Source organism: Micropterus salmoides, unplaced genomic scaffold (assembly GCF_014851395.1).
Source record: "Micropterus salmoides isolate LMB-PRFRI ecotype aquatic unplaced genomic scaffold, ASM1485139v1 Ms_hic_scaffold_3899, whole genome shotgun sequence".
In the NCBI taxonomy this organism is placed as follows: Eukaryota; Metazoa; Chordata; class Actinopteri; order Centrarchiformes; family Centrarchidae; genus Micropterus; species Micropterus salmoides.
This window is the reverse complement of record NW_024043260.1, coordinates 1-13,668: the sequence shown is the minus strand read 5'-3', so window position 1 is coordinate 13,668 and position 13,668 is coordinate 1. Positions and strand designations below refer to the sequence as shown.

The 13,668-nt window shown below is 38.5% G+C and overlaps 1 pseudogene; it reads left to right on the top strand.

Moving 5' to 3' along the window:
- The window catches only part of LOC119885073, a 29,469-nt pseudogene extending 16,018 nt beyond the window's left edge, over window positions 1-13,451 (top strand).
- Window positions 13,452-13,668: the final 217 nt, after the last annotated feature.

Sequence of the window (13,668 nt, the reverse complement as noted above, 5' to 3'; positions counted from 1 at the left end):
GATTCTGTTGTAGAACTTGACAATGTTGAAGGAATCTCAGTGGACTGGATTGGGAATAACTTGTACTGGACCAACGATGGCTACAGGAAGACAATCAGCGTTGCCAGACTGGAGAGAGCCTCCCAGACCAGGAAGACTCTGTTGGAAGGGAATATGTCACACCCCCGGGCCATTGTGGTTGACCCTCTTAACAGGTTAGGAAGAGAAAAACCCCCCACTGTTAATTGTGTTATATGAAAGACCGACTTGAATAATCCTAAAGCCAGTAGCCGTTCCAAGCAAAAAATGCTTGTAACAGGTAGAAAAATAATAACTTGAGTATGGGTGAAATGAACTAGTCACATGCAGTCTGTGGATGAATAAGGTTAAAAAAAGAAAGAAAAATAATGTCTCCTTTTTGTCTTTGTTCTGTTATCTTTACCAGTGTAATTTCTGTCAGCCCAGTCAGTGAGAAAAACAATTATCTTGCCACTCATGTCTTTGAATGGGGTTTGGAAATTTTCTCAAAATGAAAAGGTTGCCTGCTATGCTTTACTAGTGTGTTGCATGGAAGGTCAATTACTGAGATCCCGCATCTAGTTATATCTTGCTTAAATTAAAACAAAGAAACACATGCTACATATATGTATTCCCCCTGACCATTGTGTGCCCACATAGTTCCCTAGATTTTGCCTACATGTATACAGCTTATGCCAGCAGTCGGCTTAGTCAGCTACCACTACATGCACATCTCTGTGTTTACTGAGTTTTTTAATATAAAACATAATAAGCATAGTAAAGCATAGAATAGACAGCTGGAAGGATCTAAAAAAACAAAATTTTACTTGACAAATTGAGATTACATGTAAATCATTAAAGAGAATATTTCTGTGGTGTGCCATGGGATGATTTATGGTATCCATATTTCTGATAGTGGATCTAGCCTTGTTGCTGTGAAGACATAAAGTACATTATGATTCTAGTTAGCAAAGACCATTGGGCCTTTTTGTAGATATAAATATCACGTTGCTTCAAATGTTAATCCTGAAGATCATCTGTTTTAGCAGACATCTGCTTTGACAGATGCTCACATCATGTGCCTTTCAAAAGAAAACATGTAAATGTTCAGGGCATAGTCTGCCACCCCCAAGTAAACCAGTATGGTTAAGCTGAGAGAACATCTGCTGTTTTAATGGGTACAGGGTTGTTACAGGATGTTTTTGGAGAAAGAAAATGGTGGCTCATCTTGTTGTCCAAATCTAAACCGCAGCTACCAGCTACTAGCTATTTCTCCACAGCCACATGTATCATCTCCTTCACATTCCTGTATGAATTTATAAATGCAGGACCCAGGCCAGCAGAGATGGTATTTAACATATAGAGGAGATGCTGCAAAACTCAAATTCATTGAGTGTCTTAAGGGTCTTAAGGATTAACACTTTAAGGCTTAAATCGTGTTAACACACACCAAATCCATAGCAGTTAGAGATTAGTTTTCAAGCCTCAAGCGGGTTCCTCCAAACAATTTGGCATATACAGCTGTTCCACTGCTATGGGCACATAAACCAGACTAAAACCCCAAACTTATTCCTACTTGGTTTTAATTTTCCTTTATCAATACCTTTCTATACTATCAATACCTTTCTATTCTATAGTTCTAAATAACAATCATGTCTGCTATTGGCTTTTTCCTACTAGTGTTCCTACTTGTTCTCTATAAATGATAACTATGACACTGATTCAAACTTTCCAACACAAGTCACATACATGTTACAGTGGTGCAGACTGGATATAAAAGAAAATTGATATTTATCATATTGATAAAACCACACTGATTTTAAAACAAAGTCTTTGCCTATGCCTAATGTAAAGGAAACAAATAAATTGCAACAACTGTGGTGTGAACGCAGCCCCTTACGGATGTACCACATGAGCAGTGTTGGGGGCAGGGAATATTATATCACTTCTCTTTATAAGGATTAATGACTTTACTCTGACCCTCCCACTGTCATCGAAAAACATTATGGAAGCTAGTTTTGGGCTTCTGAGGGAGCGTTCAGCCTGGACCTGACAGTGCTTTGATCTCTATCTGCTCTGCTGGAAGGGTCTCTTCCAGGTAAAATGGATGCACCCCTCCAACTGATTTCTTGACTTCAGTCTTGCAACCTTATTTTCTGCCCTGTTTGCTACCTTTAGTCTGTGTTGCAATGATAAGGACTATTAGTGTCAACATAACAGTGTCATGCCTCTATGTCTTTGCTACATCAGGAATCTCATTCATCTATTCACAAAAAAATCCAAATAACTGGTGGTGCTTTACTCAGCTTCGGTCAGCTTTTATGAGTGTGTGTGTGGTCACTTGCAACTTTAATTTGTGGTTTTACTGTGTGCACTACACTCCATTGCAATTCATTGTTTCTTTTTTGTCTTTTTTTCACCATTCCCATTTTCCAATTTTAAGTGTATTTATGGAACACATTTCATGTTAAGTAGCTCTGAAGATAGACCAACAGACTGTATTAAATAAAAATATGGCTGCAACTAATAATTATTTTATTTTTTTAGACTTTTTTTATCTTTTAATCTACAGGTTATTTTTCTTGATTAATTGACAATGGTTTGGGAAGCAAATTATGAAAATCACAAGTCCAGTCCAGGGTCTGTTGCTTTGTCCAACTAAAACTACAAACCCCAAAGATATTCAGATTACTATCACAGAAGAGAGAGAAAACCAGAAAATATTCACATTTGAGAAGTTGCATGAAAATTACTTATAATGAATAGATTATCAAAATGGCTGCTGATTCCTATCGATAGACTAATTCATTATTTAACTAATCATTGCAGCTCTAAATGAAAATATGGAACATGAATAATATTCAGTTGTCATGAGTCTTTAGTATTTACATTTTTCCACTGCACAGTGTCCATCAGTCCATCTAACGTGGTGTCGGATATGTATGTCTGTGTGCATGTGGGTGTGTGTGTGCGTGTGTGCGTCTGCATGTGAGTGTGGAGCATCGCTGAATAATTCACGAGGTCGTAAAGATGACAGGCAGAGGGAGTCTTCATACACCTCCGTATCCCATTCTGTTTCATCTTCCCTTAGCCAGCCCTCTATCATTGATGAGAAACAGGGGGGCACATGGCTCAGTCAGCAACACTCAAACAGAGCAAATCTCCTGGGCATGGTTACTAGAGAACAGATCACGTCAAATCGTTGACCCAATCATGTTTCAAATACCACAGGCCCACTGAGAGTTGCATTCTCGGCATACACAAGATACACTGAAAAGTCTTTTTTATTTAATTTATTTGTTTAGTTTTTTTTGGTGGGGAATATGAGACTTCTTACTTTGCCTTGATGTGCAGTCAAGCAGCACTTAAACTTGATAAGCCTGAATAATTTCTTAGGCTACAATGCACTCTATTTTGACTGCCAGGGATGTCTGATTATCCGGTTTTACATATGGGAAAACTGGTTTCTGGTTTATTCCCATTTCTGTCGGGAACACACTTGTCATAATGTTAAAACTGGTTTTCTGAACTGGTTATATGGTTGTATTTGACAGTAAAGGCTGTGTTCTCTATATTGTTCCCAGTATGAATCAAAGCAGCATTTGATAGATTCACTGGGGAAACACAGTCATGCCTTCCCATGGGTGTGCAGAACAGAACCAGCGAGACAAGATGTGGAATAAATCTTTTGAGAGAAGCCTGCAGAAGCATGCTTTCACATGTGTTGATAAGAAATCAAAGCAGGAGAAGGCTGCAAGCACATCCATCTAATATCAGTGTGTAAGGGCAGGGATAAATGAGGGACAGCTGAAATGAACTTAGTTATAGTTTGAATGTTCAATGTTTGGATCTCATGATCTACTCATCTGCACGACTGACAGATCCTGCCTGGACTAAAGCAATGCCTTCTTCTTGTGTCAGTTTGTTGGTGCAGTAATTGTGTGTATTTGTGTGTATGGTAGCTGGATGTACTGGACAGACTGGGAAGAGGATGAGGTCAATGACAGCATAGGGCGGATAGAGAAAGCCTGGATGGATGGATCCAACCGCCGCATATTCGTCACCTCCAACATGTTGTGGCCCAACGGTCTGACACTGGACCACAGCACCAGTACCATGTACTGGTGTGATGCCTACTATGATCACATCGAGAAAATTCATCTCAATGGGACAGGAAGAATGGTGAGTTTTAATATGTAAAGATCATGATGAATATTTATATGATTTAGAAACATATTTGCAAGAATCCTGTTACCTGTGGTTCTGGTAGACTTGAGTATTAGTCTGCTTGTGAGATTTTTATAGGGGGACACAGGTTGGAATTTAAGAGCCCAACTGAATAAACAACACTGAATAAATATCTTCATTTAAATGTATTAGTTTTATTGTTTGTTATCAACACAACAAAGTGGTTTTACACCCCAAAAATAAAGTCACCAAAAACAGAAAACAAAAGAAAAAATGTTTGTCTGTTTATGTCCTTTATTTTGTATTTCACGAATGCTTAGTTAATTAAGTTGAAATGAACTGGCTGGTGTTTTGCTGTCAGATCAACAATTCAATGTTAAATCAGTGGTTGAATTTGTAGTTTCAGATCAATAGTATATGATAATTTCAGTGTCCAAAACTGGTATTTTAGCAATGATACAATGTTAATCTGCAAAGCAGTGAAATGACAGAAAACTGCTCCCCCACAAGACAGCCCTTCATACCCAACTGCTCCTGTCAGCCGTAGTTATACTGGCATATTAAGCTAATGAATTATTTGCAAATGCTATTTAATCAATGCCAAGATTCCAGCAAACATTATTACAAGCAGACAGCACCACACGAATAAATGTGTGCAACGAAATTGAATCACATTCATCATATACTGTGATCAAATAATTTCTAAGCCCATATTCAAACAGCTAGAACCCTGTTTGAGATGATTGATTTTTTTTGTTGCTGATGGTGTCTTTCCGTAGCCTTCCTAATCTTTTGATTACACTGCATGTTTGCTTTATGTTCCAGGTGGTGTACAATGGAAAAGAGCTGAACCATCCGTTCGGAATCTCTCATTATCGTAATTTCATCTTTTGGACGGAGTACATGAATGCTTCGGTCTTCCAGCTGGACTTGTCCACCGGTGATGTCACTCTGCTGCGGAGTGAGAGACCGCCACTATTTGGCCTGCGTGTCTATGACGCACAGAGTCAGCAAGGTTGGCTTCTTTTCCTTCATTTACTCCTCATCCAGTGCCACTGAACCAGAGCTTCCATAACAGAGAAAGTGACTGTTTCGCACTGAAAATAGAACCACTTTGTGTTGTGTGTCCGGGCATCTGTATCCCCTGTACGAAATTCTGTAATGGAGAGCACTTTTTATATAAAAGTGCTCTCCATTACAGAATTTCGTACAGGGGATACAAATGTCCGTATATATATATATATGTGTGTGTGTTTAGAGAGAGAGAGAGAATTTGCACGTCTGCCTATTGGTGTCAAATTTCATGGCGTAAACTAGTGCATTGATCAACAGTGACAGTGACTTTAAAATCACTTGGGGCTTCACTCTGTGAAGTTAAATAAGGTGACCAAGGTTTGGAGGGGTTTGCTCAAAAAAAACAAAACAAATGATGATGGATTTATGCTGTTAGAAAGCTGAAAGGGACTCTTCAGGAGAGAGGTCAGATATGGCTGACTGTGGAGAACTGCATTGGCCCTCAGAGAAGGCTTTTCTTTTGTTATTCCATAATAGGCAAGTAACAGTGCTCACACTCCCACTCCACAAACAGGGAGGTTGACACTATTGTTCTAAATGTAGAAAAATATAATTTTAAACAGTCCTGTGTTGTCATTTCAGACTCGAGACATACATTTGTTTCATTCTCAAGACAATGATTTCCATACAATAACTTCAAAGCCATGGATTTTGAGTAAGAAAGTGCCATGCCACCTATATGATGCAGATGAATGGTTGGCTACTGCATGCACAGCCTGGTTCACACCATACAGGGGATTTTTGCTGGACATTTCTCCATTGTTCATGTCACTGAAAAGATTAATTGGCTGTCCAGTCCTCTGAGTATTACTGATTGGCTCTTACAAAACCAAAAGCTTTATCTCATTGGCTCAGGCTCTGTCTTTGGGCTCCGTGTTAAATAAAAGTGACAAAGGTGTCTCATGCCTTAACTTTATATGTGACAGTATTTTTTTTTCCTTTGGAGAATGTCAGCTTTGTCCGGAAAGACAAATTATTCCTCCAAGAAGGATAAAAATGTCAAATGTCTCTTACCCACAGTGTTCCCAATAATTCACTTGACATGTGGTTTTAGGTCATGTGGCATACACCTGGCGTGTCTCTCCAAGACAGGTAATGAGTTTTGTATCAATGGGATTACTTTTTTTGCAGGGTTTAAAGTGACTCCTGAACTTCTGCTGTTTACTGTTCAAAGGGAAAATAGACAAAACAACAACAGAAACCCATGGCACTTAACCTGGCCCTTTAGAAAAAATATATATCTTATTTATAGCTTTAAATGAGCAAACCTTATTTTGGATCTATTTCTCCAGGTGACAACGCATGCAGTGTGAATTATGGGGGCTGCGGTACCCTCTGCCTTGCCATCCCAGGAGGCAGAGTGTGTGCCTGTGCTGACAACCAGGTTCTGGAGAAGAACAATGTCACCTGTGCAGGTAGGAGGACATGATGAATCAGACAGGGTAAGAAGCCTAAGATCATCCTGACCCAGTATACTGTTATCCTGACTCCAGGATGGGACAAAGATCAAATAGTATCTTTATCCACTCACATGCAAATCTGCTAATAAACAAAAAATACAGGTGGGAAATTACCCCAGTGAGTTTCCAGAAATATAAGCCAACTCCCAGTAGGTACACACAGGGTCATGAGACATTATTAACATGTTTTGTGTGCTATTATGGCTATGCCAGTAATTTCCCCTAAACACATACTTCATAGGAAGTCTCTGGTTGATTTTGGTCTCACCACTGTTTCTCCCAGAATCCTCCAGCAGTGGTTTAGAACCACAGCGATGTAAAAGCGATGAGTTCCAGTGCCATAATCATCGCTGCATTCGGGCCGCATGGAAGTGTGATGGAGATGACGACTGTCTGGATGGAAGTGATGAGGAGACCCACAGCTGCTGTGAGGATCTTGAAAATTTGTCTGCACTGCAAGCCAACACACTGCATGCAAACACTCAAATACATTGTATGTACAGATACTGCACACTTACATGCACTTACAAGCTCCAAGCTAAAAAAAAGTACAAGCTTTTTAAGGCTGATTCTCTCTTGCTGTCAACTCCTATGTTCCTAAATGCCACTGGAGTAGGGGTGAAATGTGTTCCGCCTTCACACTGCTGTCTCCTCTTTTGCTCTCGCTGAAGTGGTTTTGCTCTTTAACAAATCAGTCAGATAAACACCATGTTAGACGCTTGGATGCTGGTCCATTATTTTTTCTGAAAGCACAGTATCATAATCTAATTTGAAATAGATGAATGTGGATGCCAGCTATATTAAAGGTAAAGTTACGTTTTAAGGTAAAATTTTGTTTAAGTAATTGCAAGTGCTCTATAACAAATTTAGTCTCTCATTGTCATAAGCCAGAGGAATTTCACTTCTCACAAACCGTTATTTAACTTTGCAACACAATGCAAATCTGATTCAGACCATCGAAATGTTGCATGTGGCAAGACACAAGATGATTACTGATCAAAACACTGGTCTCAGTGAAGCACGGTCTTCCAGCATCTGGCATTGAGAAATGTCTGAACACCATCACCATCAACAGTGGTGGTGCTATTAGGTATTATGAATTATGTTGTCTCAAAATCAAAGGTAATTTATCATGCAGATACAATGTCACAGTATCCCGGAACTACCTAGATATTTGCTCACTTTTATGTAGGATGGTTTATGAGTGGCTAGGCTTAATGACTTTTAGTGTTCCATGTATAATAACATTTAAATGACATAATTGAAAAGACAATAAGGAGCTTGGCTGCTAGTTTCCGTCAAGTATATTTAAATTTATATTATATATTATTGTATTTTGTTATCATATAAAAGGGGCTTTATATCAACAAAACATCATGGCACTAAAACCACATAACAAATACTACTAATACTTAAGACCATTCATGTTACAGAGGCTCTTAATACTTATTCTCAAGGACAAACCACCAAGGAGAGAATGTGAGATTCTCCTGTAAAATGGTTTGCTGGTCTATCAGTGCAAGATTAGTTGAGCTGTGGACTCAATGAAATCCCACTAAGAAGCTATGAATGTACTCTATATAAGCATGGAACTTTTTCCCCCTTACGGCTTTTCTTTGTGAAAGCCCATTTCAGCTACCTTGGCTGACATTTAAAATATAATGTTTTATAATATTAAATTAGGCTATGTGAGATATTTTTCATTAAAAAAATGGTATTCTCTTTTTTTTTTTTCATGTAACAGCTGCAAGGTCGTAGACTGACTTTTTTTTCCTGCCATTTGAACTCTTTTCAGACAATCACACATGCCCCATTGATCAGTTTAAATGCAGTAACAATCGCTGCATTCCCAAAAGATGGCTTTGCGATGGGACAAATGACTGTGGCAACAATGAGGATGAGGCCAACACTACATGCTCAGGTAAGTACCATTTTTATGTTATGTTTGTCTTTGATTCACTATAGCTTTGGCTGTAGTCGGATAATTTTCCGATTATATAACCTGCGAGTAAAAGATGATTTTCTGTGATTTGAGCAATTTGGCAAAATCTGTCATCCGGTATCATTGTTTCTCTTTGCTGATTGATTTTCAGTCTGTTGCTTTATAACAGATATTTTATCAATGAATGCTGAAGTCTATTTTTTTAAATAGTGATATCAGAGCCACATATCTGTGTTTCTGGATTGCTCAGTTGATTAATGTACTTTTGTATTTAATTTTGTTTTCATTTTAATTTTGTAATAGCTTTTAATCAAGCATTTGTAGACAATAAGAATTAAAGACTGAACAACTCTCTCATCATCATACTGTAAGGCATTAAAACCTCTTAACATCTTTTGATAAATTTCTCTCACTTCAGATGTGCTTTGTTTAAGTCTTGAACAGAGGTGTCCTGTGTTGTCAAGGCAGGCATCACCATTATACCTTGCAGCTCTGGAGTAGCTTCAGTACAGTGCAATCAATCTCATTGTGTGAGAGCACTCTCCAGTATCAAAGAACTGTAACACCTACGGGAGGCAGCTGTGTGTCAGGAATACTTGCAGTATATCACATTGCCTCCCATGTCCTCAATGGTGCCTCTCAGGAGCTTTTTATCCTTAGAGGATCAATCAATGAGCATTAGCCAGAGGATGATGAATTTGCCTCAGCGTCAGATTGACATGTATATCCCACATCGGCAAGACATCACTTGTACGCCGTCCATGTGTGCTCACAATGGCCGTGCAGCATGTAACTGACGGCCTGTCAAGCAACAGTGCATTTCCCTTGGCCTTCAGACCTTCCATGCTGTTCCGTGTGATTGAGTGATAAAAAGTTTGCACTTGGCGGACACTGACATCCTGGTGATGTAGTGATCATTAGCGTTGTTGTGCAAATCCTGCATTGACTTATGCACGTGTGATTGAATTAAGCGGCCTCTTTTTTCTTTCTCAGCCCAGCCCTGTCAGGCCGACCAGTTCTCCTGCCAGAATGGACGATGTATACCTCGAGCATGGAGCTGTGACCGGGAGGATGACTGTGCGGATATGTCTGATGAAATATCATGCAGTGAGTCACATATGGCTATTTACCACGTCATTCAAGTGCTGTTTGTGTTACTTTTAGTCAAGATGGAAAATAGGCCAGCTCCATGAATGAATAGAATACTAATAGCAGCATTTAGGCAATCCCTAATTGTTTACTCCTCACATTTAATAATGTTATGTCTAATCGGGGTATATTTAAATATACAATAAGTAAGATCTTTTTTCACTTCAATCTGTGACGAGTGATAGGGTTGCAAATTTACAATACTGACCTAATGATTACACCATCCAGCGGTGCAATTTCAAAACTCACTTTCCATTGTGCACTTGGAACTCTCAAAAGGTGACTATCATTTATGTAGTTGACTGTGCCAAAAACATTTTTGCAGTTCCCCTTACAGAGGTTCCACCTCTAATGGATAAATATGTGCTAAGCAGCACTCACATTGGATAATTTGATGTAATTTGATTGGTGCATTATAATAAGTGTTTCTTTTTTTTCACATAATGTCCTTAAAGCACACCACCGAAGCCATACGCTGATGCAAATAACTGAACCTGATGACTTGTTATTTTCATTCCCATTTTAAATAAATGTTGCAGTTGTCCACCTAAAGTGATATATTAAATCCATAACACACAACGATATGTCCTGATACATGAAGTGGAGTTTTTAGCCAGCTAGTGATGGGGATCTAAGAATGGCAATGTCTGTCAGTCAGACCGCCACTTTAGTCCAGGCAAAATATCTCCCCAACTTTTAGTTGGATTGCCATTACTTGGTACGGGCATTGATTCATAACTTTGGTGATCTGTCAACTTTTCTACTAGCGCCATCATCAGGTCAAAGTTTTTCATTTTCTCAGTACTTTGGCTTGTGACTGCTAGCGGAACTAATGACATCCCCATCAACCTCAGCTGTGCTTTGTGTTCAATTAGCACAGATTGTAGCTAATTAGTACATTTATGTATGTCAACATGCTAAACTAGGATGATGAACATGGTAAACATTACACGAAGTAAACATCTGCATTTTAGCATCATTGATTGGTAGCATGCTGACATTAAATTTAGCTCAGTGATGCACTAGTGGCAATTATTTTCGGTGGCCATGTTAAAACAAGGTATTGAGACACTTTGAATCTAATAATCATTTTGAAAACCACATTTTAATACGAATTATCATATCCTTGCTAGACTATTTTAGGTGTTTAATTATTGATGCCTTGACAGGCCCTCACTGATGGCATCAGTTGAGTAAAATGCATGCTTTTGTACAGTAGTTCACTGTTCTGAAGTCATGTCTCAGTGGTATTATACAATCTGTCAGCTTCAGTTAGCAAAAGTTGCAGTCTGCGTTGTGGATTAATCTTGGAAAACAGAAATGAGAAAAATACATGGCACGCCATGATGGCCTTAGCTTTTTGGAGTTCTTTGAAGATGTATTTAACCTTCTTTATGCAAGGGGAAATAGCTTTTTAAGCTGTAAAATATGTTTTCAGCAGTAAAGTTAAACTGGATGAATTACCAGCATACATTTAAAAGATGGGGGTAAGGTTTTAAGATTCTCTTTAACCACCATTTGTATTAAATCAGCCTTTTACAGTGATTGATGTTTGCCAAACGCTGCACAGTGCTGTATCGCCTCAGCCTCCCTTTGTGTGTTCTAAGCTGCTTCAATACGCAGTCACAAACAACCAGGGTGTAAGCAGTAATTAAAGTTCATGCTCGGCTTCATTCAATCATAATCAAGCTGAGCAGCAAAACATATTCTCTCCCATACTGTTGTCTGAGCTTCCTCAGGCATTACTTCTCTGTAGGCACTCTCCTGTGCAGCTCTGGCAGCTCACTTAGCTTCAGTGGAGCTACTGTGGGTTTTGGAACACCTGAAGCTCAGTGGTGGCCGCCTTAGAGATTGATGCTAATTTGGATTTTGTTTGTCAGTAGTTTAGTAGTTGTCACACAATGTCTCATATTGGGCGCTCTATTCACTTGAAGCCGTCATTACTTATGGATGCTAGTGTTCCATTTTTTGCCAGGCTCGCTGTTTACTTGAAACCATCATTATTTATGGATGTTCGTGCTTCATTTTAATGAATGTTAAATTCCAACCAGCCATGCACTGTCAGTGAGACCTAACACATTTGTGGGAAATGTAGAAGAGACTTGTCTAATAAAGATACAATATGTCTCCTCGACAGCACCTAAGGTATTCCAGGCAGCAGCAGATGCCAACAAATCAATTCAAATGTAGGCTTGCATTTCATACTGAAGTCAATAACGCTTCAGGCATCCAGAAAGGGTATTTGAAAAGTACTGTATATACAGTATCTCAAAATTGGAAACAAGAATAATATCTGATGGGAAAACAAATGCCAATCCTGACAATGTCATCAGTCCACAAAATGCAGTATTCCTACTATACTTCAGTACTGGTAAAGAGTATTGAAGCTATAACGATAACATAGACCAATTTAGTTCATGAAGTCTCTTTGAGAGATATATATATATAATATATATATAATAATATATATATATCATGTATCAGCAGCAAACACTTGTGCACATAAAGAATTGTATCTTTATAGGGAAATTGGAGGAAACTTTAGGAGACATACACTTCCAGGATTTGCAGTGTGTGCAATAGGAGCCACAGGTGCAGATAAATAATTACTGAAATGAAAAGGTGGCTGTCACTACATGGTGACTGTAATATGTCAACCCAAGTAATTTAGTTAATTGCAATATTGCTGATGCTTGTCCCCAAGACAAGTATCTATACTGCATCATTTCCCACTCCCTCTCTGCCATGAACTTAATGTGGAATCATCATAGTAGGTTCAGAGTCTATATCTCGCATATATATACCATGTCCACTCAACCACGATGTAACTGTTGAGTTGCAGCTCTTTGTGGGATGATTGTTTTTTTGTTTCAGGGCCAGGGTGTTTTTACAGGTATTGTGACTGGAGGCATTGATCAAAAGAGGACATGTGAAAAAAGAACTTGAATAAAACATGGTCATGCATTGCTCCCTTTAGTAAAAGCATTAATCAAAAGAGGAATTTCAGATTGTTCTCAACTTCTATTCCTCTTCCATCCAGGGTCACAAACTTATACCGACAAGTATTTCTGAAGATATAGCACCTGAGCTACAATTGGAGATCCTGGATTGGAGATTATAATTTAATGGGTCACAGTAATGTGATCAGCACATACACTATATGCATATTTTAGCCATGCTAGTAGCATAGCTTAAGGGATGGCAATGTTGGTCAGTCAGTCCACGACTTTAATCCGAACTGAAATATGTCAGGAATTATTGAATAGATTGTTAAGACATTCATGGTCCCCAGAGGGTGAATCTACTGACTTGGTGATCCCCTGATATTTCTGATTAAGCTTAAATAATGCGGAGATATACTTTTCAGTATTAAACTAAACTAGCTAACTCACATGATAGTGAATAATAATAGCATAGGTTTTAGGAAATGGACTTGTGGCAGTTCCCAGTTTAAAAAAAGCAATTTCTGATAATTTATTTGAGTGTAGAATTGCAGCGCAAATATGTGTTGGCTTAGACTGAGATTGCATTTTATGTGTACCTCTATACAATCCTTTTCAGCATTCCCCACCTGTGAGCCCCTCACTCAGTTCAGCTGTTCCAATGGACGATGTATCAGTGTGAAGTGGCATTGCGATTCAGTGAGGACAATAAAATCATAGAAATAAAAAGTCGGGTCATAAATTAATGTTGTTAGATATTTTACCTTGCCTTCATGATTTTGCAGCACTTTGAGATTTGTTTGAAATGTAAAGTGATTACAAATAAAATGTAGTATTATTATTATTTTATTGTGTTTTTTCTGTTGATTTAACCATTACATATGTTTGTGTATTTGTGAGGTCACACCTTTTATTA